We start from the raw sequence: 26,259 nt of genomic DNA, 5'->3' as shown, positions 1-26,259 counted from the left end.
TGTCTCGCCTCCCACTCACCTGTACGGATGCTAGACTTACAGTTGCATGCTGCTACATCTGCATAACCAACATCAGTTCCAGGCATGCAGCTGATCTTGTTAGTCCCAAACAGCGAGAGCTTTTGCCCACTGAGCCCTCTCAGCAGCCCTTGGAAACGCCCTTTAGACACATGCCAGAGGGAAGAAGTATTGACAGCAAGTGAGGAGCGAATGGCCTGTGCCACAGACTTGTCTGTGCCAGGCCTGAAGACTTTTAGATGACTAATGTGATTTCTCTGTGCCTCTATGTTAGCATCAAAGATAGGTATAATGGTTGTAACTACCTAAGAGTTACAAATATCTACATGGACAGACATAGATAGTTATATGTACGATGTATGTAGGCTGTTGTGTTACACTTAGAATATTGTCTGACCCATTGTATGTACTAGAGCCTAAAGATTACTTAATCTTAATAATACTTAATCTTAAAAATAATCTTGTAGTCTGTGGTCTTCTAACCCATACTCACTAAGATGTGTATTTTCTATCCCATAAACCCCTTTCTTCAATTTTATATCCAATTCACTAACTCAAGTCAATATTTCTTCTAGGTGATCCAATGAAACAACCTCCCATTTATCTCCTAGATTAGGTTCCCTTTCTTTAATTCGCCAAAATTTTTATTTCTAAAGCATAATTCTGGTTGTTTTTCTGTTTTATAACCTCCCATGTAAGACAAATAATTCTAGACTGGTCTGTAGTGTTGACTGTGTCGTATTCTCAAATGACGGTGCTATCTTATCTCACTCCAATCTAACTGACTTCCAGTTCCTTTCTCATCAAATAAAACAAAATCATGTTCTCCTGTCTCTGTGATGTGTTTATCTCTTTTCCAAGAGTTACTTTCCTTGACTTCAAACTTATTCCTTTAGTCTCAGCAAGACTGTGGCAGTGATCCCCTAGGAGAGGGAAATAATTTCCCAAGCTCTATTTTCTCTCTCAGGAAGAGATCATTGTGAACTTCTCTGTCCCCATTGTACGCAGCGCACACACTGTCATTACAGCACTTGGCACTGTAGATTGCTGTTCCCTTGTCCTGTTCTTTATTGGGAAAACAGATATAAAACTATAGGTAAGAAATAAACCAAGTTCAAATTTTATTTGCTTGTTGGCTCACATTTATGTAGTGATTATACCGTTTACAAGATCCTAGAGAAATAACTGTCATCTTCTTGGATTTTTTGGGACTGATAAGACACAGCAGGTTCCAGCCACAATTATCGTGTTAGAAACTACAAAATAAGGAACAGAAGATGAATGCGAATCTCATCTTGGTAGGTTTAGATTTACTGTCTAATATCAAACAGAAATACATTAAATGATTCCTTTGATGCTGTCTTGTTTGAAACTAATCATATTTAAAAGGACAGAATCTGCTTATTTAAATTCTCCACCAAAGATTTAAGTGTGTTAAAAGAAATCAATAAATATTGGCAACCTCAGTAAAATGGACTTGAGATGACATAGTTATTCATTCTTAAGGGAATTTTATGGAGATGAGCAGGCCTCTGGATTGACTGACTGCTAAATTGTGCTTTTTTTTCCTTATTAAAACCTGTATTTGCTCTTACTTTGATACTTAAATCTGATTCATAAGTCTTTAGAAGACTCTCAAAAACACTGAAAAAAGAACTGCCATCTGAAAAAAAAAAAAAAAAAAAAAAGAACTGCCATCTGACCAAGCTCTACAAATTCTGTACAAAGCCTCAAAGAATACTACATCTTTCTACAGAGAAATTCTTCACCATCTATGTTCAACCCTTCTCTGTTCACAGCAGCCAGGAAACAGATCCAGCCTAGTTGGCTATCAACTGAGAAGTGGATAATGAAAATTCGTTACATATACACAATGGAATTTCATTCAGCTGAAAGAGGAATGAAATCATGGAATTTGAAGGAAAATGCTTGATATTATAAAGCTTAAGTAAAGGTCAGAAATGCCACACATGTGTAACGATATGTAAATATGAGAAAAGTCCTTGGACCTAGAAAGGGGTCATGAGACATGAAAAATAAAGCAGTATGTGAGGGGGGATGGGAAAGAAAATCAAACATCTGAGATATGAAAGAAATACCAGGGTGCAGAGAGTCAGGTTAAACAGTACAGTAAGGAAAAGCAGGGTCTGGAGATGGAGGAGCGATGAAAGAGGGAGAGAAGGAGATATTAGTCAACTAAAACCAAATATGCCTGAAAATGTCACAAAGAAACTCTTTCCTTTGTCAGTTAAAATTTTAAAAAATATGCTCCATAAAACATTTTAAACAAAAGCACAACACTAAGTCTGAATTTAACCTAATATATAACCTAATATATAATTGCTTCTTTCTTTAGCAAAGAACAAGTTCTCAGTCTTGTGTCAGAGAAGAGACAGAACATGACGTGTGTCAAGAATCCACTTGCCACATCCCTGACCTTGACATGGTTCTTGGAAGTAAGTGGACAGGATGATGATTGGAGGCTGAAGGGAACTGGTAGAAGTTTGACAGAAGGAAGTTTGATTTATAACCTTTCTAACAGATGACTTTTCCAGACTTGCATCAAATGGTCTTTCTGGATCTCAGCCCTGAATTTATTTAACCTTTTTGGCTATACCAATTTATCTATACCTAATAAGCCTGCCTTTCCCAAGAATGTGGACTCAATGTAGGCCAGACATGGGGATCCATAAACTATTTTTGGCAGGTAGCTCCTTGACTTAGTGCCCAGTCCATTCCTTGCCTTATGTGTGAATGAGTAGGACCCTCAGTACCACATATTTGTGTTCTGACTTCTGACGCATAAGTGAAAACTAGCATAGACTAGCAGAGAGATATTTTCAACCATAAGTCAAGAGATTAAACTTTCAGTGTTCACTTGGGTACCAAACAGTTTTATAGTTATGCACATTCTCTGAGCCTGAATTTCTTTGTGCTATATATGTTGGACTGAATTATTTATAAGATCTCATCCAGTTCTATAACATTAAGAGTCTTAATAATTATCTTTTCCTCTGGGTCCTCCTACAGACTCTTTAAAATCATGAGAGGTGATATAAGCATGTAGGTTCTTATTCTTAAATTCTCATGTTTATTTTCCTAATATATGCAGATTGCTTGCCAATTCGCACATATTACATGGCCTTTAGACTAAGTATGTATTGTTGGGATTACTCACAACACACTATACTGTGAAACTGATCCAGAACACTGTAAACTCTACTTGTCCCAAACGTACCCTACTGTGACTACTGGAAGAACTGAGCTCTTTTTAGCAGGATTATTTATAATAAAGTGCAATGTCTTGGTATTCTGGATAAGAATAGCCTGAAACCAGACTTTACATCTGTGATGACTAAATTGGGTGACTTAAATTAACCTAATAGGAAATGATATATTATCCATTGAAAAATAAGCTGAACGGAATTGAGCAGTAAGGATATTTTAATCAAATCACTCTATTTGATCACCGACTAGCCAAGTTTCAATTAATAGAAACCTTCCTAAACATAAGTCAATATATAACACAAAAAGAGCATTTCAAGGTCTTTCAGAAGGTAAGGTTGAAAAAAATAAAATGGCTTTAATACGGATGGTCTCTACTGCTCAATGTAAGCATACCATAAGAGGATTTAATAGCCCGTTATTGGGAAACATCACTACATATTATGTCATCTTTTCTAAGACTACTCAAAATCATTAATGCTAAATATTTTCAGCTCTCATAACTCCCAAACAACATAAAAAACTTGGCAAGAAACATCTGTGCTACTGTGTCTTATAGACTTGTAGCCAAGTTCATGGCGATGCTAATAGTGTTTATGTTGCACAGTCTCTCTGATTACTGTCAGGAAATTAGATGGTTTGGGTATAACTGGGAGAGTAGGAAATGTGTTCTAAGAAGATGAGGAAGTATATTTAGTTCCATATACAAAGACATGCTTTTATTTTTAGGAAAAATAATGAATTAATGAATGACAGCTACAGGGAGTTCTATCCCTGTAGAGGGATTCTTTTTTCATTTTTATTTAAGTAATTTATTCATATTACATCCCAATTATTTTCCCCTCATTTGTATCTCCCCATTCTCCCCCTCCCTCCCTCTTTCACCCTATTCCCATCCTCTAGGTCTGTGACAGAAGGGGACCTCCTCCCCCACCATATGATCACAGCCTAACAGGTCTTATCCTGGTATCCTGTTTACCCTTCATCTGAGTGCCACCAGGCATCCCCACCAAGGGGAAGGGGTCAAATAGGGGGCACCAGAATTCATGTCAGAGTCAGTCCCTGCTCTCCACACAACTGTGGAGAATGTGATGTTTGCTGGCTAGATATGAATAGGGGTTCTGAATTTACTGCATTCACTGTTCTTTCTTGGTACAATAGTTTGAGCAGAACTCTCTGGGTCCAGATCTGCCACCTTAAAAGTCTTTTTGTAGGGTTACAGGACCCTTTGGGTCCTTCTATGTCCCAATTATCCTATACTTCTCTCACCTGGAGTCCCAATAGGAAGTCCCAGCATCTACCCCAACCCCGCACTAAATGAAGACACTCAGAGGACATCCCTGTTGAGCTAGTGTCCAATTATAAATGAGTATATATCATGTGCATATTTCTGGGTCTGGGTTAACTCAGGATGATCATTTCTAGTTCTACCTATTTGCCTGCAAATTTCAAGATTTCCTTGTTTTTAATAGATGAGTAGTATTCCATAGTGTAAATGTCCCACAGTTTCTTTATCCATTCTTTGACTGAGGGAAAACTAGATTGTTTCCAGATTTTGGCTATTACAAATAAGGCTGCTGTGAGCATAGTTGAGCAAATGTCCTTGTTGTGTGGTAGAGCATCTTTTGAGTATATTCCAAGGAGTGGAATAGCTGGGTCTTGAGGTAGCCCTATTCCCAGTTTTCTGAGAAAGTGCCAGATTGATTTCCAAAGTGGTTGTACAAGTTTGCACTCCCACCAGCAATGAGGGACTCTTATTTAAGGATCATTGTTTAAGCATATCAATTCTACAAATGACAATACATTGGCATTCCTAGATTCTTACTAAAGTTTGGTGATGTGCCCTATTCATAAATAAGTTTATAAAATTTGTGATTATACACACACACACACACACACACACACACACACAATTTGTTTTTATGGTAGCCTACCTCTTTCAACCTATTCAATTAACCTTTCCTGTTATGTTCATGTTAGTCAGAAATATTTAAATTGTGGAGCCCCGGTTTTTCACTATAATATTTACTAATCAATTACAACATCAGAAATGCTGCATCATTTCTATATCGTATTGTGATAACTAATCAAGCCTTATAAGTATAAACACTTCCATGTCTAGATGAGGAAGGGAGTTAATGGTCTTTTCTGAGATCAAATCTAAGCAAACCTTAGAGTGAATGCTTGGATACTTGCAATGCATAGTAAATACAGCTTACTCTGCAGTACGGCATTAGTAACAACTGCATGTATATTTAAGTCATTGATTGATGGTCAAACATATCTATTGTTAGTCTCATTACTCTCCCTTTTCTTTAGATGAAACGCAGAGGCTTATGGTCACATACATTATAACAAGGGCAGGTCCTGGAGCCAGGAAGGATGGGTCTACATTTGTAACTATAAGGTAGGCTTCCCAATCCTGGCTAATCCACAACCCAAATCTACCTTTCTAGCAGCAATGCCTATTTTCTATACTACATTACCTCCCTAGCTCCAGATATAACAGCATATAAAATAAAGAATGCATTCAATTTCCCTGGAAAATTTAAGTTGAGTCTTTCTAATGCAGGAAATAAAGCTAAAGACTGCGTCTCTCAAGCCAGCTGTGCAATGGAAATACCATTTATTATCCAAAGATCTGTATTTCTGGTCTGTAAGGGACTGGCCACAGTATAAGAAAGTATAAAGTCTGAATTCAGTTTTGCTTCCACAGTGCTACTCTGGCCGGTCATCTGTCACCTCACAGAGTCTGCTGACTACTTCCCATCTGCCTGACTTTATGCTATTAAATTAGCCCTGGAGGCTGGGAAGATGATAGCTCTGTCAGTAAAGTGCTTACTTTGCTGAGTCCTACAAACCATGTACAAAAAGCTACATGTTGTACTATCTGGTTGAATTCCAATCCCAGTTCTTCGGAGGCAGGGACAGGAGTCTACCTGTATCTTGCTGACCAGCCAGGCTAGACTGCTTGGCAAGTTCAAGGCCAGCCAATGGATCATATCTGAATAAACAAAGAAACAAAAAAAACACTCTGGCCAGGGAAGCAGGTAGGTTAACTAAGTGCAGATCTTTACCTCACCCTCCATTCCTCCAAGTCCACTATCCCAGTCCCATCCCGAGCTCTGTAGCGGATGACTTCCTACAGCCTCTCCATTCTGTCTGCCCCCAGTCTGAGGATCAGGATGGTAGGTCAAGGTAGAATACCATGCTTTCCCTGCTCCTGTGGACTTCTTCAGCCTTCCCCTTCTTGGTCCATCCCCATTCTAAACTGTCAGCTCCCATCATGAGAAACACATTTTACCTGGAACTCCACTGGCCACATCCAACAACACCAGATATCAACAGCTAGAGTTAGAGTCTTTGCAAACCTATACTAGACACCAGTTTAAAAACACAATAATATCTATAGCAATGTGTCTCCACGAGAGCCCAGCAATCCTACCACAGCAAGTCGGGACTATTGCAACATCACTGAAGCACAGATCAAATCCTTAAAAATTCTTTAAAAATAGAGAGGTTTGTAAAGGGGCAGTGAATCTCTTTAAAATGTATAAAAACAGTGAAAAAAAAACTGAATATAGCAGTTCAAGACCTGAAACTAGAAATAGAATAATAAGGAAAAATTACAGTTGAGTAAAATATGTAGTAAAAAATTTAGGAACATAACAAGAGCCTCGGAGGAAAGTCTCAAAAACAGAATACGAGGGACAGAAGAAAGAATACCAGGCACTAACTATATGATAGAGTAAATGGATATCTCAGTCAAAGAAACCTTAACATTAAAAAGCCAGTGGCAGAAAACATGCAAAAATCTGGGACACTGTGAAGAGACCAAACCTAAGAATAATAGGAATAGATGAAGGAGAAGAAATGCATTTTAAAGGCATGGAAATTATTTTTCAACAAAATCATAAATGAAAATTTCTCTAACCTAAAGAAGAAGATGCCTATCAAGGTACAGGGGCATACAGAACAATAAAAAGAATAAACCAGAAAAGAAATTACTCTCTACATATAAAAATCAAAACACTAAACATAAAAAACAAAGAAAACATACTAAAATCTGCAATGGAAAAATATTACATAGAATATAAAGACAAACCTATTAGACTAACAAATACATGACTTCTCAGTGTAGACTTCAAAAGCAAGAAGAGGCAGGACAGATGTTCTACAGACTCAAAGAGACTATGGATGTCATCCCAGACTGCTATACCCAGCAAAACATCCAATTACAATAGATGGAGGAAATAAAATATTCCATAAAAAAACCAAACCAAACCAAAAAAAAAAAAAAAATCCAGTTCTATAGAAGGCAATAAAAGGAAAACTTCAACCTGAATAGGTTAAACACCAAACCCCAAAAAGCACAAGGTCTAAATAATACCAGCCCCTCCCCTGCACACACAGAGCAACAAAATAACAGGAATCAACAAACATTGTTCATTGTAATTTCTCAATTAATCAGTAAAGAGATACAGACTAACAGAATGGATGTGAAAACAGGATTGATCGTTATACTGCATTCATGAAACATACTTTATCATCAAGGGTAGACATTACCTCAGGGTTAAAAGATTGTAAAAAGATATTCCAAGCAAATGGACCTAAAAAACAAGCAGGTGTAGCCACATTAGTCTCTGATAAAATGGATTTCAAACCAAAACTAATCAGAAGAGATGGCAATTCTTAACATCTATGCACCAAACACAAGGGCATCCAAGTTCACTAAAGAAAAACTTCTAGGGTTTAAATTTACCCTCACACATTGATAGTGGGAGAATTCAATACCTCACTCTCTGCAATAGACAGGTCATCCAGACAAGAGTTAAACAGAGAAATGCTGGAGCTAACAGACATTATAAATCAAATAGATGTAACAGATATTTATAGAGCAATTCCGCAAACAAAAAAAATTACTTTCTCTCTATCTCATGGACGTTCTCTATGACTGGCCATATACTCAGACACAAAGTAAGTATCAGCTTGTACAAAATAATTGAAATAATACCCTACATCCCATCTGACCACCACAGACTAAAGCTGGATATCAACAGAAACACAAGAAAGCTTACACATTTTCTAAAACTAAACAACTTATTACAGAATAAAAAAATCAGTCAAGACAGATATTAAGAAACTAAATCCTTCCTAGAATTGAATGACAATGAATATACAACACACCCAAACTTTTAGGACACAATGAAGACAGGTCCAAAAGGCAAGTTCATAGCACTAAGTGTGTGTGTGTGTGTGTGTGTGTGTGTGTGTGTGTGTGTGTGTGTGTGTGTGTGTACACATACATACGTACATATATATCCTGGGAGCTCTAGAATAAAAATTTTATTATATGCAAAATTATATGCAAAAGAAAATGTTCAAACTAATGGGTGAAATCAATAAATGAGAAAAGATAGTACAATGAATCAATAAAACAAAAAGAAAGTTGGTTCATTGAGAAAATCAATGTAACTAGCCATAAGGCACTCAATAAATACCCAAACTAACGAAATTACAACTGAAAAGAGGAGCATAGCAATAGACACCAAGGAAATCCTCAGAATCATAAGGGCATACATTAAACACCCATACTCCACCAAATTGGAAAATCTAAAATATATGAATAATTTTCTTGATACATACCACTCACCAAAGCAATTCAAGATAAGATCAGATAACTGATTAAAACTGATTTATAACCACTAGTGAAAGAGAAGCAGTCTTAGAGTTCTTACAATCAAATGGAAAAGAGAAACAGAAAAAGAAAAAGAAAGAAAGAAAGAAAGAAAGAAAGAAAGAAAGAAAGAAAGAAAGGAAAAGCGCAGGGCACACTCATTCATTCCTGGTAGGAGTGAAAACTTTACAGCCTTAATGGAAATCAGTGTGATGATTCCTAAGGAAGATGGGATTCACTCTACCTCAAAATCCCTGCTAGATCATTCTTGGGCATAGACCCAAAGGATGATTCATTTTACCATAGATACACTTGCCCAATCATGTTCATTGCTAATCTACTCATAACAGCAAGATATTGGAAACAACCTAAATGTCCCTCAACAGATGAATGGATAAAGAAATGTGGAACAATAATACAATGAGGTATCATTCAGCCATTAAAAGGAATAAAACCATTACATTTGCAAGTAAATGGATGGATCTAAAGAAATCCTGAGTGAGGTAACGCACACCTAGAAAAACAAATATGGTATATTCACTTATATGTGAATATTAGCTGTTCATAAAAACAGGCTACAATGAACTACAGAGGCTAGGTATAGAGTAAATAACTAGGGATGGGGCAGATGGATCTCCATAGGAATGGAAAATAGAGTAATATTGGATGTATAGGGGCTGGAAAATGAGGATCAAGTTGCAGGGAGGTAGGGGAGGATATATGGGAGAGACAGCTAAAATTAAGGTCCATTTAAGGGGTAATATGGAAACCTAATACATCAGAAGCTTCCAAGTGTATGCCTGTGTGCCTGCATATATGCATGTGTGCATTCATATGATCTAAATAAAGTCACCGAATAATGGAGGAGACAGAGCCCTAACTGAACATCTTTTTTTCACTAAGCTTCTCATCCTGGGATTCAGTTATACATAATTGAATTGTTGACTAAATGGGTCCCATGCGCATCTGCAAACAACCCAGGCCATTGTTAAGACTATAGGTAATGTCACAAAATACTATTACTGAAGACAGCACCTACACAAGTCATTGAACATGAAGAAGTTGAGCTGGTGCCTACAGAGAGCCTTCACTGCAGGGAGTCCGTGCAAGAGGAACAGCTAAGCAGCTCTAGAACTCATGGAATGCGGCCCACTGGTTAGCAAACCCACGATATGTGTGCCTCAGCTAGGCATAACCCCGAGAACTGCATGTCCTGAGGATTTCATGCTGTTATGGAGCATACCTCTGCTTGCTACCTTTGCAGTCCTTATAATCCCCTTAATATGTGAATTGTTTTAGTACTATAGGGAAGTAACATTTGCATGTGCAATAACAATGCTTGATCTCTTTCAGGCATTGCTGAAACCACCATTTCTGAAAACAACCTATGGATGTAGATTGCTAACAATAATTACTACTCTTAGAAAGTTTTTGGAAAAGTAGATTGTTCAGCAAGGTTAGGCAAAGATGTTTTGGCTAGTGGCTCTGACATAGAAAGTCTTAGGGAAGAATAGATTGTTTAGCAAAGTAAGGTAAAGATGTGTTCGCTGTTGGCCCCAATGTAGGACATCTTAAGGGACAATTGAAGTTAAGAAAACGTACACTCTTATTAATAGCGCTAGAGACTTTTTGAGGTTGGCAAAGCAAGAACAATGGCCCATAGCACCATTGGCTGATGTGACTCTCTCAAGCTGGGCTGGTGACCGAGATGACGATTGATTATTCTGTTTTTCTGCCCTCAGCTTCCTGATATTATTTAATAAAACATATTAATGAGTACATGAGCACCTTTAGGACTTAAAAGAGACGTGGGGGATTATTTTATATAGGAGTTTAGATTAGTGATTCCTTTAAGATCTTCATAAGATTACTTCTTAAGATAAGTGATTCCTTCTTTGGAACCGCAAATTGCAGCCTGCCAGTAAAGAAAAGCTGGCTGAGAAATTCCCTTGCTTGCTTATACTCCTAATATGCAACAAGTGGCTTATGGACTCATGTATATGGGTTTTCAGAAATAACTTGTTATTCATGTTTATTCCTTACCCGTAATATGTAAAACACTTGGTCATGTGAAGGTATTGTGGAACATGATTTTCTTACATATATCTAGTGTAATCATTTATTTATAGAGAAATAGAATGTAAACACATTGTGATTGTTTTACTGCTTGAAAGATTTTGTTGGGGTATATAAACTGTGAAAGGAAAAGGATAAAAGACAAGAAGGAGGAGGAGAAGGAAGAAAACAGATGAGAGTAGGAATAAGTACAAAACTAAGAAGATAATAAAAGGAAGAAGAAACAGCTTGCTGAAACCTACCACCTGGAGTCTCTTACTTCATCATCTAGTGTAAGTGTGTGTGTGTGTCTGTGTGTATGTGTGTGTGTGTTTCTTTTCTCTCTTTCCCTTTCTTTTTTAGACACTTGCCACCATCAGTGGAAGCCCCCAATAGCCATCAGCCCTAGTTCTAGCTTGCCACCATCAGTGGAAGCTATTGCCAGTAATTATCAGTTTCGGCTTGGAAGGATGCCCTCAAAGAAAGTCTACAGGGTCACCAGCCAGCCACAGGATTCACGCCCCCACCTCAGTTTTCCCCGGTTGATGTCGAAGATGGACTTCGACACTTCACCTCTAAGTTATAGTGTGTTTTTTACAGGAATATACTCTGGAGGCTACCAAAAGAGAAATGAAAACACCAACCCAGCCACAAACCCTCTGATCTACAATGCTGTCCTGCCTACAAGATATTCTAGCGCAATGATGCCACAAAGCTTGTGGGACTAACTAACCAGTATCTGATTTGCCTTAAGGCCCATTCTATGAGATGGGTTCCATACTGCTTACATGAACAAAAATTTGAGACTAAATGACCCAGGGACCTAGGGTCAAACTATATGTTATTGTTCTAAAAACAAAGCAGTAATGAAATGAGTCCTAATGACACTCTGTTATGCTCCTAGGTCAGTGTCTTGCTCACCCATCATGACAGAAGCTTCCTCCTGCAGCAGATAGAAAGAAATACACAGACCCACCATAGCCATATATTATGTAGCAAATGAGAAACCCTATAAAACTCAGCTCCAAAAGGGATTCCTCCCCTGCCCTCAGGCCTTAGGGAATCTTTATGAGGAGGCAGAAAGAGTTGTAAGAGTTCAAGAGGATGGAGGACACCAAGAAGACAAGGTTCTCTAAGTCAACAGGAATAATGCAATTATGAACTCACAGAAACTGAGGCAACATGCACAGGACATGGACAGATCTTCACCAGGTTCTTTTTGTATATATTATGGCTTCTAGTTTAGTGTTTTATTCTTGAGTATGCTAATGAGTAAGTCTCTGTTTTCTGTGCCTTCTTTTGGGTTCTTTTCCTTCTGTTTTTTAGCTTTGTCCAATTCTGATGTGTTAGTATTTATTTTATTTTACTTTATTTTATTGTTATCCCTTAGAACATACTTTGCTTTCTAATGAGAGAAAGAAAGGTTTTGGATTCAGAAATATATAGAGAGGAACTTGAAAATTAAGAGGGAGAGGAAGCAATAATCAGGATATATTGTGAAAAATCTATTTTCAATTAAAAAGAAAATTTCAGATTAAAAAGATAAAATATAGAGCTCCTTTGGAAGGACAGCTGACTCTGACCTATACAAACATACACACACACACACATACACACCACACACATGCATACACACACATATATGCACACATGTATTCACTCTTCCTTATATGACTGGACTTGGAAGGTGGTATTTACCCTACTGGAACTTGAGTCAATCTATCAGCCCTGATTAACAGCAAGTGAGAGAAGAGAAAGGGTAAAGTTGCATCTCGAAAAAGTATAGCTCTTTCTTACCTCTTATTTTCTAGACCTGATGTTTCTGGATCATTCCTTTAAATAATGCTTACTTCATGTAAATTCTGCTCCAGGATTTTACTGCCTGTTTCTTGTAGTTTGTTTCTTGGGGTGGTATATAAAGTGTGTGTGTGTGTGTGTGTGTGTGTGTGAGTTAGATGCCCGCTGAGGTGAGAAGAGAGCATCTTATTCCATGGAGCTACAGTGACAGGTAATTGTGAGATGGAGGACACTGACCTTGTGTCCTCTATATAAGCGGCACATATTTTTAACCACTGAACCATCTCTCCCAATTCAAGATAAATCTTTAGAGTATCAAAGTTTGAATTAGACTTCAGAGAAAAACCCTAAACTCACCTTTCTCATTAAAGTAAATTTATCTTGGCAACAATTAGAACTAACTCCTGCAGCAGGATATGTCCTGTGGAGTTTTGAAGGTCAGCAGGAGACATGATGGAGCAGGGGACAATAGCAAGTAGACATGCTGACAGAGAAGAAAGAGTCTGGATACAGAGACAGTCCTAGACATAGTCACATCATCACTTTTGTCTTAGCAATGTGCCTCTGCTCTGAACATGTTAAGAGAACTGAGAAACTAGATTTCAGCAAGGGCCTAAAATCTAAACAGGAAAAAGACATGGCACAGGCATTTTATATTGCTGAGCTAAACTCTGTCAGACTTGTGAGCCCATAAACATGCTGCTTAGGAACGCAAACTCTGCCATCAAAAAGCCCAGCTGCCAGTCTTGTTTCAGCCATGTTCTCATTGTGTCATCTTAGGAATGAGTTATTTAACTTTAGCTTTGGGCTTTGGCTTTCAACACCATGCAAACAAAATTAAGTCTTACAACTTGCCTAAAAGGTTAAAATAACAGTAATACAAAAAGAAGAAGAAATTAAAATAAAATTCTGGTACATTACAAGTCCCATAGGGCTGTTTTTATCTTTCTCATTTCTACTGCTAAGGGCTATATTATTTTAGTGCATATTGTCCTAAAGACTCAGAGACAATATGTTTACACGAAGGAAATATGCAAACTGACTGTGTGTACTTTGTCAAATACTGTTGATAAGTTTCACTAATGACAAATACTGCCATTTTCTCAAATGGCATAGGACAAACAAAATCCCCAAATGCTATCTATCAATATGGATAACAGGATGGAGGAGCACACTCTTCTACCAGCCTTACGTGGCCCACAGATTAAAAGACACAGACCATAAAAGCAGCCCTGGACTGTGTAATTATACACAGTTGGGCAGGAGCCTTTTTTAAAGTAAAGAGAGTCTTGGACTCAATACCAGTAGACTGTGCTCTCTGGTTTCACTTCTTCATATTAGAGGAATGAGAGCATGTATAAGTTATTAAGCATTTGTGCAAACACACACACACACACACACACAGCAATGCCACATACACAAGTGTCCCTCTGTATCACTGTTAGAACAGAGCCATTTTCCTGGCGAGCTCTGCAATGTCTAAAAGATTGCAAGGGCGTATTCTTACAGCCTCCTGCATGAATTAACAGGAGATCTTTCCCCCTTTCAAATCACCCTTCCTGACATTGTTCAAGTAGTTCTAGAATTTCCGTGACCCTACCAAAGAGAAGCTACCTAGGGCTGCTCCGGGCTCCATTTGTCACCTTCCCCTTTCTTTGCAGCATGTTTTGAGGCACTTAGTGCCATTAGGAAAAATTATGTCATTCATGGCTTGTACCTGGCCTGGCTTCTGCTCCCAGGTGGAGCAGCAGATGCATAATGGGGCCATTTAAAAATGCTACCTTAGAGAAAACAGTTCTCCAAAATTAGTGAGACGATGCCAAGGAGTTTTCTTTCTTTGCTTCCAGCGTGAGTTATCTTCCAGGAAAATGAATTACCGTACCTACCACAGAGCAGCACAGTTGAGAGGCAAAGGTAGAGGAGCATACAGCAGCATCTCTAGATGGATGAGGGAGAGAGGGTGCGAGACAAAGCGTGCCACTCATTCGGCCAAGCACAATGAGCCATTTGGTTAATATATGGGGTGTTTCAGGTTCTCCCCGAGATTCACACCACAAACTAAATATTGACTCAGTGGGAGCTCAAATGAATGGTTTGATTAAATTAAGTTGTATTAAGGGGAGGTTGTTTCCTAGACTCCAGGAAATCACTAAAATACCAAGGAGAAGAAAGAAAAGTCAGAGAAAAAAGTGACAATCGGTGACACATACAACCATGTGTGAACTTACATGTGAGAGAGACACAGGGAAGTCATGATCAGAAAACATAATCAAGGTTCCAAAATCTATTATTCTCAAAACTATTAAGAAAACCACAGGTCACAATTAAAATTAATCATGGTACTTTTAAGCATATATTAGTACACTGGTTTTAATTTTATTTTAGTGATTGGCTATGAATAGAAATCCATACATGGGATGCATAGACATACATGCAGGCCGAATGCCTACATACAAAAACAAAAGTGAAAGAAATGCTCTGCATTCTTCTTAGAACCCTGAATATTTTCAGAAAATTCAGCCACAAATTTCCTGTGAGCCAAGGCTTGACTGCATGCATCTTCTGATGCCTAATGCCATGCAGAACCAACAGACTGTATTTGCTTCCACAGGTCATCAGGGTTAGTGCCATGGACTGGATAATCACAAAGCAGCATTTCTGAGCCACATTATTACACGTCCTTGCTGAGACACCTTCACTCAACTTAGGCTTCATAGAAATTTTGGTTTATCTCCTGGAAGATGGCATTGTTCTTCATGTATTCAATTGGTGGTTTGACTAACACAAAACATCATCAAATTTACAGCCTGAGAAAAACATCATCTCTCCCAATAACCTCTTATACTATCAGTAGGAATGACTAACTTCTCGAGTTGCTCATTAATTTCTCACTCTATATTTATCTAGAACAAATGTATCCTAAAAGTCTACACTGGTTCTGTCATGACCTGTCATGATACATTATTAATTTAATTTCTAACTGTACAACTTGTTTTTTTTTTTTTTTCATACTTTCAATTCTCAGAATCAAGTGAAATGAAACCTTATTTGTTCTTTTTCTGCTCGATTCTCTTCCTTATAGAACACTCAGAGAAGAGGAAGCTTGTTTTCTGTGTCATGGCAGGAAATTGAAAATAAATATATGTTAGTGTGGAATGGCACAGAAGGCTGCAACTGGAGCCTGGAACCATGGTTTCTTTCTCTCATCAAATAACCATTTGGCAAACTTATATTCATTTATTAGCCTTTACTTGATTATCATCCAAATTCCATGGGGTTTCTTGCACTGTAGTTTGTGTGTGTGTGTGTGTGTGTGTGTGTGTGTGTGTGTGTGTGTGTGTATAAGTGAAAAGTAGTCACCAAATAAAAAAAGTTCTCCTGCCACCATTTCCCCATAAGTTAAGAAGAAATGATAAAGGATACTACAATTTGTTTTTTTTTTTTTAAGTTGGTGCCTATGAAAAAAGCCTGAGAGATACTGTGTACATGGGTCTGTTCTTAAGAGAAGACAAGAAAAGAAAGAGTTGAGAAGAAGAGCTATAATGAAAAACACTTCATCACAGCCAGAGGTGAGAATGTTGCCTAAGCTCAGTGAGGTTATAAGACTCCACAGCAATGTCTTGAGCTGGGTTGCCTAATGTTTTGCATCCACCTCTCAGTCATGGTCTAGCTACGTAGACAGGTCATACAAGGGTGGTTGTGTAGAGGCGCTCAGAGGACCTTCCAGAGCAAGGAGTGACTAGCGATGAAGTCCGCAAACAATGACCAGCTGGGAGGCAGAGAAAAGCCAGCTAAGAGATGCACTACCATTTTCCTAGAGTAAATAGTTGTGTGTGTGTGTGTGTGTGTGGATCTTGTTAAAGATTTTACAATGTAACAGATAGTGCAAAACCCAATTATCTAACTCTCATAGGCAAACTGCAGCAAAGGTGAAAAATCTGGAAACAGATGAAAGCACAATAAGCCAATGCTTGATATCACTTACTAACAATTACTGATCTGCTATTAATATTATCTAGATGTTCTACCATGAAGAAAGGGCCGGCAAGATGACCTAGTGACTAGAGTGCTTACTGTGAAAATCTAATGATCTGAATTCAATCCCTGGAGACCATTCACAAATCCACACCACTCTCTCCCCTTCTCCATACCACCACAAACGTCCTTGCCATGTATTCCACACTAACAAATGAGGTTAAAAGATAGTAAATTATGAGGAAATAATTACACTGATTTTTGGTAACAAACTCAGAAAAAGAAAGTGAGGGAGGAAGAGGGAAGGGTGGGAGGAAGCAGGAGAGGAGGAAAGGAAAGAAAAGGAGGGAGGGACAAAGGGAAAGGATATTTCCTCTCGACTACTGTGACTGTCTATTACGCAACTCCAGGGAAGAATACAGCCCGAGGTCAGAAACGAAGGGACAACTTTGCCTGCAATCCAAACCACCCTGTCTCCCCGCCCCGCCGACACTCATGGCTTTTACTCCTGTCTTTATAGGCACTGTAATAAAGTCTGAAATCAACACTCTGCTCTTCCAGATTCCTTAGATGCTTGCTGGTTTTCTTCTCTCTCCTTGGCATCTGTGATTTTTATACCTAATTTCAAACTAAACTCATAAGCATCCAAGTGCTGGCAGGGAGAGTTGCTCTTGCTTTGATGTGTATGTTGCTTAATGGGGATCTGGCTTCTAACAGTTGTCAAATACATCAAGTTTACCTCATGGACTTTCCTTCCCCTGGGCCTTTGAAGTTCCACATTTCAGGCTGTTTAGCATATAAGAGACATAATTTATCTCTTCTTTACTATGGATCGATAAACAAGACAATTTCATTCTCAAGAACATAGTCTTACAGTCTAAAATTACATTTTCAATAGTAACAGAATATATATCTAACAAATACCAATCTGATCATCATTATAATCAGTAATCTAACAGTAAAAACATTGCACCCAATTTACACTTCCTATATTTCGTTTTTCTTTGTAGACACTGATTTTGTATCTAATCCAGATGTCTGATCTTATCTTTCCCTGTGACCAAAAATAAGTATCTTGATTTGAAAAAAAAAAAACAAAAAAACAGAGCACTGGTGTTTCTGAGAGGAACCGTAGCCATCTCGGTAAAGCCAAGTCAAACCAGTTCTAATGTCATAAAGAAGATATTACTCTGGTTTGAAATGTGTGTATCAACTTTTATAGATTAACAATCACCAAGAAGAGTCCCTAAAGGCTCACTTTCTGTTGTTGCTGATAAAGACAAAACACCATCACAGAAATGCCCTCTTAAAACTAACTGAGGCAAAAGATTCTGCCCTTAATGGATTAATGTCATGTGGCATTTATTGCTGAAGCGGGTGCTTTGGGCAAGCTGACAAAGACAACAGGAATGAGATCAGAAATTTAGGTGAAAAGAACCAAGACAAATGCATAGAAGAACCAGAAAGGAAAATAATATTGTCTAGATTATACCCTGGTCTGGTCTTCGGGGTTGAGTTGTATCCTATTAACTCCATAATTTGAGTAGGTGTTCTGGTCAATTAGTCTTGCAAATCCTGATTCAACAAACCCTTCCTGTCATTAATATTATGTTCAGTCAGTGTTTTCCTCAATTTCCAATTAAAACAGACCTCAGCCCTTGACAAAAGCAGCCACCATGTAGCCAGAGGTTATGACACCACCTCCAATCACATTACCACAAAGCTAACTGGGAATGAGAGGGGCGTGCTTCCAACAACCAGAGAGTGAGGATCATGATGCCAAAGATTCTGGTCCGAAGTCGGCTGAGACCGACCTCTGTCTCTAGAACAAGTTATTAAGACACCCCTACCGTTTCCGCTTTCCTAAAGCTGAGATAGTTACAAAATGAAATACTGCTACAGCACTTTCAAACGGAGACACTGCAGAATAAGCACTCTCAGAAAAATCTCATTTGTGATTATGGCTGTTTGCCTACAGACCAAGACAACTTTTTAATCTGCTTTATTGGACACCAGTACAAAAACAAAAACCACACCCCCCACATGTTAAAAAAAAGAATTCCTGAAATCACTGAGGTATCAGCAATTGCTTTAATTTCTGGTTAGTATGGTTTTACAAATCAACCAAGCAATGATCAACACCTATTTCCTCGAGCTAATTTTCCTAACAAGTCTTTCATTCTTGTCTCCTTTTTCTTTTGCATCTACCTCCCCGCCTCCATCCCCATCTTCTTCATCCCTCTCCGTCTCCTTATTTCCTTTAGTGGCCTCTTCCATTATATACTTTGACTTCATATTTTTTTTCTTGCTAAATATTTTACCAGTTTTAAAAACCATTCAATTTTTTTCGGTTTTCTCATTTTTTTTATGCATAGACAAATGGATACAGTATATTGAGAAAGCTCATTAGCTGCTTCCCTAGTGCTGTAACATGGCAAACACATTAGCCTACTAAGTTATTTGTATGTACTTGCTTGCCTAAGTTCTGTGGGCCCTAGTGGCTCCTTTGGTCAACAGCTATATTACTGCTGACCCCTATCAGTCCTTAATTGATATATACTGCTCCCTGGTGTCACCTAGAGCTCAGTTGCCGTTGCCTGGAACATTTTCAAATATTGCTGATCTTCTCCTTCCCAGTGGATTAGTTTCATATATTTCTCTAATTTTAAGAGTGTGGCTTTGGCACACCTGCCTCAGGGTAAGAGAGTACAATTAAACACATTAAGGTAAATGCATGCAAACATAGTAATTACATAATTAATCAATTTTAAATAGTATAAAATTTGGTGCACTAAAAACATGGCAGTGGAAAAAGGATAATTTTAAGAGTTTAAAACTGTTTACTATTTGATTATTTTGCTGAACACACACACACACACACACACACGAATATAATGATTTTTTTTTTTTTTTTACGGCATGCTTCCTTTCATGGGATACAACAGTTACCCCACTGGCTTCCAGAGACCAGATGAACAATTGACAGAGTATTTTGGGGTCTGACTTCTAATAACCTAAGTGCACGATAATCACTTGGGAGTTACACTCTATATTTTTCTTTATTTAAGACACTCATAAGTCAGCATGGCTGTGGTGACCGAGCCACCAAAAAATAAAAAATAAAAAATGGTTAGTTACTTAGGCACTTTGCATACAGCTACTATTTTGTACTGGCATTTTGGATGACTCTCTTGTGATTTGAGAGAAAGCGCTTAGGAAGTCATGTGACTTCATGCTCTTGTGATGGAGGATGAACAGGCTGGGGTGGATTCCACTAACAGGCATGTCCTGCAAGCTGTGCATGCACACAGCTTCTCTGCTCTATCACAAATTCTTGTGGCTACCTAAGGCTGCTTTCTCTTCTTAACAATGTGGAGACATGAGTGAGAATGCGGGCATCTGAATTCTGTCTCCACAATCAAGTTCAGATGAAGAACCAGAACATCACATTAACAGAAGATGCTTCTGATTTTATCAAAAGATGGGATCCAGGAGGATGAATGCCTTCAACTCTTCACTCATCTATCTTTATGTGTGATTCTATCTTAATTCCCTTCAGTCTCAGCCCAAAAAACAAAACAAAAACAAACAAACAAAAAATCCAAAAACACAAAAGCAAGAAAAAAAACCTCTTTCATTTTCCAATTCCAATCCCTCTAACTTTTCTCCTATTCTCATCCCTCTCAATTGCTGAAAATATTATTTTCTCTGTTATGATGTCAATGTTTCATTTGTTTTATCATGCTTCTTATTTTTTACCCAGTCATTACTCGTTCAATGCCATTAAAAACTATACAAGTGTCAAAGGATAAATAGGCTTTTAACATCTATAGTTCTCCAATGTCCCCATCTCATCTCTTTCCCTGCATTGGTTCTCATCTCACTTGACATCATCAGCATGATTTTATGTCTGACACGGCATAACAAATAAATCCAGATACTTACTAAGGATGAGTTGAACATATACTTTTAAAGCATCAACTGCATAGGGGCTCATTTAAGAAATTAAACAAATTTCTATAGGAGACAATATGTTTTCAAAAAACAACAGACATTTAAAACATGAGCACGCTCTGCCGAGTTTCTGGTATTCACAGAGGAACATGCTAGAAACTGTTAGTTGCCTGAAAGACCCAAGAACCACCCTTTCCTACATAGCAACACAACTGGCTACACGGAGGAAAGTCTTTGCATCCAGGCTTTATTTTACTCTTGGATGGATATAAGCATCACAAAGACCCACTAGTTAGTCATTTCTTACGGGCCAGATGGACCAGTGTGCTTGGCATAGAGGGAGATTCATCGCCTTCACTGTGATTTCAATGAACTGCACATCAGCTTCTCATAGTTAAAGCATGCCACCTCAGGATAAATGTGTATCACATGAATTTACAGATGAGAAATGATGGATTTTAATTTGATGCTGTATTATGCAGACGTATTTCAAATTATCTCACTTCATTACTTCAGCTTGACTGACGTAAACCACAGCACTCAGACAATATGTCTGCCTGCTCACTCCAGAATCCAGCCACTTGGGATGAAGACGTCTTCATCAAACGTATTTGCAAGAGTCCCGTTACTTAAACCTAATGCTGTAATGAACACATTCTCTAGTGAACTCTGTAGTTTTAAATATAAAATCTGAGTGATATTTAAAAATAAGTTTCTCTGCTTCGGTTGAGATTACCTCATAACAGCTTAGTTTTCAAATTTATGGAGACAGACATAAAGGAAAAAGATAAAGAAAGGAAAAAGGTGACTACAGGGTCACTGAAATACTCAAGTTTGGCACACAAAAATGAAATGTGCTTTAAAAGCTTTTCAGGCTCCACCTGCAAGCAGATGTCTAGAGATATAAAGGGAGTATGCTTTACGCTGGCAGATTTATTTTTTCTAATGGAGAGTTGTGAGCAAAATGATGACAAATAGCTGTGGATTCACAACGCTATATGGACACATAATGACTCCACTTTTAAATAGTAAATCCTGGATTTTAAATGGATCCTGCCTATTCTATCCATACATGAATTTGCATTACCACACAAAACAATTGTGAATATTATTACCATTTATATAACGCAAAGAAATCATATTTTTAGATGGACAATTAGCAGTCATTTTAAACAATATAATTTATTATTTAAAATAATTTTTTAAATATAAACATATTTTGATCATATTCTTCCCCCCCCCCCAGCCAATTTCAGATACTCTCCCCTCTTTCTCCCCGCCCAACTTTAAGTACTTTCTCTATAAAAGGAACAAAAACTTAATCCCCTAAAAACAAAACTGAAGCCAACCAAAACAAACAAACAAACAAAAAACAAGCAAAACAAATGAAATAAAGTACCACCCCAAAACAGACAACCAAAAAAATAAAATAAAAAAACCCCACTAATTGTAACCAAATAAAAGTACACAGAAAACTGTGCGGCCCACTATAGTTGTTCAACTCACAAGAACACGAGGGTGGAAATGGAGTGGTTAATCTACAGAGAGTGTCACTCCACTGGAGAAAACTGATTTTTTCCTCTCCCATCAGGTATAAATGACAGTTCCGTTGTTAACATTTACCCTAGTGGCTAGATTTTATTTATATTTCAATATTTAAAAGATGTTTAGTTCTTTCACTTTACATCTCTATTGTAGTCCCTTCCCTCGACAATTCCTGATTCCATCCTCCTTCCCTCATACCCTTTCCCTCTCCTCCCCTAACACCTGATCTCAACCTGTCAAGTCTCATCTGGACTGCCTGTATCCTCTTCCTCTGTGGCCTGGCAAAGCTGCCCTGCCATCGGGGGAGTGTTCAACATGTGGAGGCCAGAGTCCATGTCAGAAGTAGTCCCCACTCCCTATATTATGGGCCCTACAGAGAGACTGTATCTACTACATGTGAGCAGAGGGTCTAGGTCTACACCATGCTTGGTCCTTGCTTGGCGCATCAGTATCTGTAGCAGCCCCCTCCTACACCTGCAATTGTTGGTTCCTTCGGTCTCCTTGTGAAGCTCCTGACTCCTGCAGGTCCTTCTATTCCCCAACTCGTCCATAAGACCCCCTGTGCTCCACCTAGGAATTTGGCTGTGTATCTCAACATCTGCTTGACTCTCCTGCTGGGTGGAGTCTTTCATAGGACCTCTATGGTAGGCTCCCTTCCTGTTCTTTCTCTTTGACTGCTTCTGGTGTCTATTCTATTTGCCCTTCTGAATGAGAATTAGGCATTTTCCCTAGGGCCCTCCTTGTCATTTAGTTTCTTTAGGTCTCTGTATTGTAGTGTGGTTGTCCTATATTATTTGGCTAATATCCACTTATAAGTGAGTATATGCCATGCATGTCTTTCTGGGTGTGGGTTACCTCTCCCAGGATGATCATTTCTAATTCTATCCATTTGCTTGCAAATTTCAAGACTTCCTTGTTTTTTTTTTTTTTTTTTTTTTTTTTTTTTTTTTTTTTTTTTAATAGCTGTGTAGTATTGCATTGTGTAAATATACCACAGTTTTTTAAAATGTATTCTTCAGTTGAGGGATATTTAGGTTGTTTCCAGATTCTAGCTATTATGAATAAAATTGCTATGAACATAGTTGAGCAAATGTCCTTGTTCTATGGTGCAGCATATTTCGGGTATATGCACAGGAGTGGTATGGCTGGGTCCTGAGGCAGAGTTATTGCCAATTGCCCGAGAAAGTGCCAGATTGATCTCTGACATAATTGTACAAGTTTGCACTCCAACCAGCAATGGAAGAGTGTTTCCCTTCCCCCACATCCTTATCAGCAAGTACCGTCCCTTGAGTTTTTTATCTTAGTCATTCTGATAGGTGTAAGATGGAATCTCAGTCGTTTGATGTATGTTTCCCTGTTAACTAGGGACCTTGAATATTTCTTTAAGTATTTCTTGGCCATCCATATTCCTCTGGGGAGAATTCTCTGTTTAGTTATGTATCCCATTTTTATTTAGATTATCTGGTTTGGTGGTGTTTAATTTCTTGAGGTCTTTATATATTTTGGGTATTAGCCCTTGGTCAGATGTAGTGCTGGTGAAGATCTTTTCTTAGTGTGTAGGCTGTCGTTTTGTTCTGTGGATAGTGTCCTCTGCCTTACAGAAGCATTTCAGTTTCATGAGGTCCCATTTATTAATTTTTGATCTTAAAGCCTGAGCTATTGGTATTCTGTTCAGAAAGTTGTCTCCTATGCTAATGAGCTCCATGCTCTTCCCCACTTTTTCTTCTAACAAATTTAGTGTTTCTGGTTTTATGTTGAGATATTTAATCCACTGGGCTTTACTTTTGTGCAGGGTGATAAATAAGGGTCTATTTGCATTTTTCTTCAAGTAGACATCCAGTTAGACCAGCACCATTTGTTTAAGATGCCATCTTTTTTTCTACTGTATAGTTTTGGCTTCTTTATCAAAAATCAAATGTCCATAGGTATGTGGGTTTATTTTGAGGTCTTTGATTCAATTCCATTGATCCACCCAACTGTTTCTATGCCAGTATCATGTCATTTTTAGATTTTAATGTAGACATTTTTAAATATAACTGAATAAAAATTAAAAACTACCACATGAAAGTTGGATAAGGCAGATCAACAGAGGGAAAAGAGTCCAAAAGAAAGTACAAAAATCAAAGCCTCTCTCATTTGCATGCATGGAACTCTCCTAAGAATACCAAACTAGAGGCCGTAATATAAACGCAGAGGACATGATGCAGAACCACGCAGTCCTGTGAAAACCACTTCAGTCTCTGTGTTCATATAAGTTTAGCTCATATGGATTTAGAGGGCCTTGTTTTTTTTTTTGTTTTTTGTTTTTTGTTTTTTTTTTTTGTGTGTGTGTGTGTGTGTGTGTGTGTGTGTGTTCTCTACCACCTCTGCCACTGTTGCCACCTGCTCTCCTCAGGGTTCCCTGAGCTCTGGGAGGAGGGATTTGGTGGAGACATCCCATTTAGGGCTGAGTGCTCCAAGGCCTCTCACTTTCTGTGTAATGTCTGGACCATGGGTTGCTGTGTTTTTTTTTCCCCATCTGTTGCATGAGGAAGCTTCTCTCATGATGTTAAACAAGGCACTTATTTGTTAATATAGGAATCATATATTTTAGTAGCTATATCAAGACTGTACCTGTGGACATGCATCAAATTTTTTGAGAGATTTGACAGGGTAAGACAAAAGCCAATGCATATATTTGGAAAATAAAATTGTATGAAAATTTGGGCCTTGTAAAGATGGTGACTATGGGAAATATTGAAGGAGAGGGAAAAAGACTTGATGTCTAATAGTTCAGAAACATAGCTCAAAACATAGCTCAGAAACATAAGCTTAATACACATATGTAATGTGCTCATGGAGGTGGTCATTGACTTACAGTGATTTGGTTTATAATTTTTAAATGTTTAAATAATGGGCAAGTGACAAAACAGTCAGTAGAAACCAAACAATAAATATTGAATCCAGGTCTTTTCCTTCAAGAGTAATGTGCAGTACGTGACTAAGCAGTGCGACTTTCAACCTTGCCCTCCCAGGCTGAACAAAAGAGAATTCTATACACACTACTTCCTCATTTTGATATAATCACTCAATATTTTATATAAAATATCCCACATTATAGGAGACACTGTTTAAAAATTTGTGTATCATATAAATAAACATATATGTTCTGTTTATACTTAATGTATATTATGTTACAAAGTTCAGTACGCTATATGAGTTAATCTTACTTGTGATATTTATAATGCACTTCTAGTCGGTCAGTAAACAATTATACAATAAGTAAAAAATCACTAATGCCTTTACAATTTTCTCTGGAATATAAGTGTGTACCTGTGAATAAGTTCATATTTCTCTCTGGACATGCTGAAATAGCTTATATGGCTTTGGGTTTAATAAAACATCTCTTATTTAAAAAGTTAAAGGATATCAACATTGATATTGATCTGTGTGATTTTCTAATATTTGTATATCAAGAATATAAATCTATATCCCCCCTCTGACCTTTACTGGAATAAAAAGCAAGGGAGAAATCCTACCACTTCCCTGAGCCATTCACTAATGCCTCCCAAGCCTCAGTTTCTTCATAGGCTCAATGCTGAGCACCAGAAGAGAGAGCACAGGGGTCTCTGACCAGAAACCCTAAACTTGACATTTACTTTATGACCCCAGAGAAGCCATTTAACCTTTCTGAATCCCATTGATTCAGATATCAAAGAAAACAAAACAATCAAATAACTGTCTCCCTGGAATGCGATTGCAACGATTGAGCTAAAACTTAGTTCAGAGATAGATAATCAATAATGATTAATTTCCTCTCTCTGCCCCTGATGATAACCTTTGCTTTTTTTTTTTTTTTTTTTTTGTAACTGCATTTGCTTCAAGTACATCAGTTTATTAAGAGAAAATTCAATGCTAGGATATAGAAGGATGAGATGCTGCTAGGCCCTAAGTGTGCTGGTACAGCTAAGAAATGTTCAGGCAATATGGCTTCCTGTAATGTTCATCACGCTTTAACCTAAATTTATATTCTT

General features: G+C 37.9%; 1 protein-coding gene across 1 annotated transcript in view; it reads right to left on the bottom strand.

Moving 5' to 3' along the window:
- The window catches only part of Ctnna3 (catenin alpha 3), a 1,456,883-nt gene that overhangs the window by 19,961 nt on the left and 1,410,663 nt on the right, over nucleotides 1–26,259 (bottom strand). The window lies entirely within an intron of this gene.

The sequence above is a fragment of the Acomys russatus genome, chromosome 11 (genome assembly GCF_903995435.1).
Source record: "Acomys russatus chromosome 11, mAcoRus1.1, whole genome shotgun sequence".
Taxonomy (NCBI): domain Eukaryota; kingdom Metazoa; phylum Chordata; class Mammalia; order Rodentia; family Muridae; genus Acomys; species Acomys russatus.
This window is presented reverse-complemented; position numbering and strand designations above follow the sequence as displayed.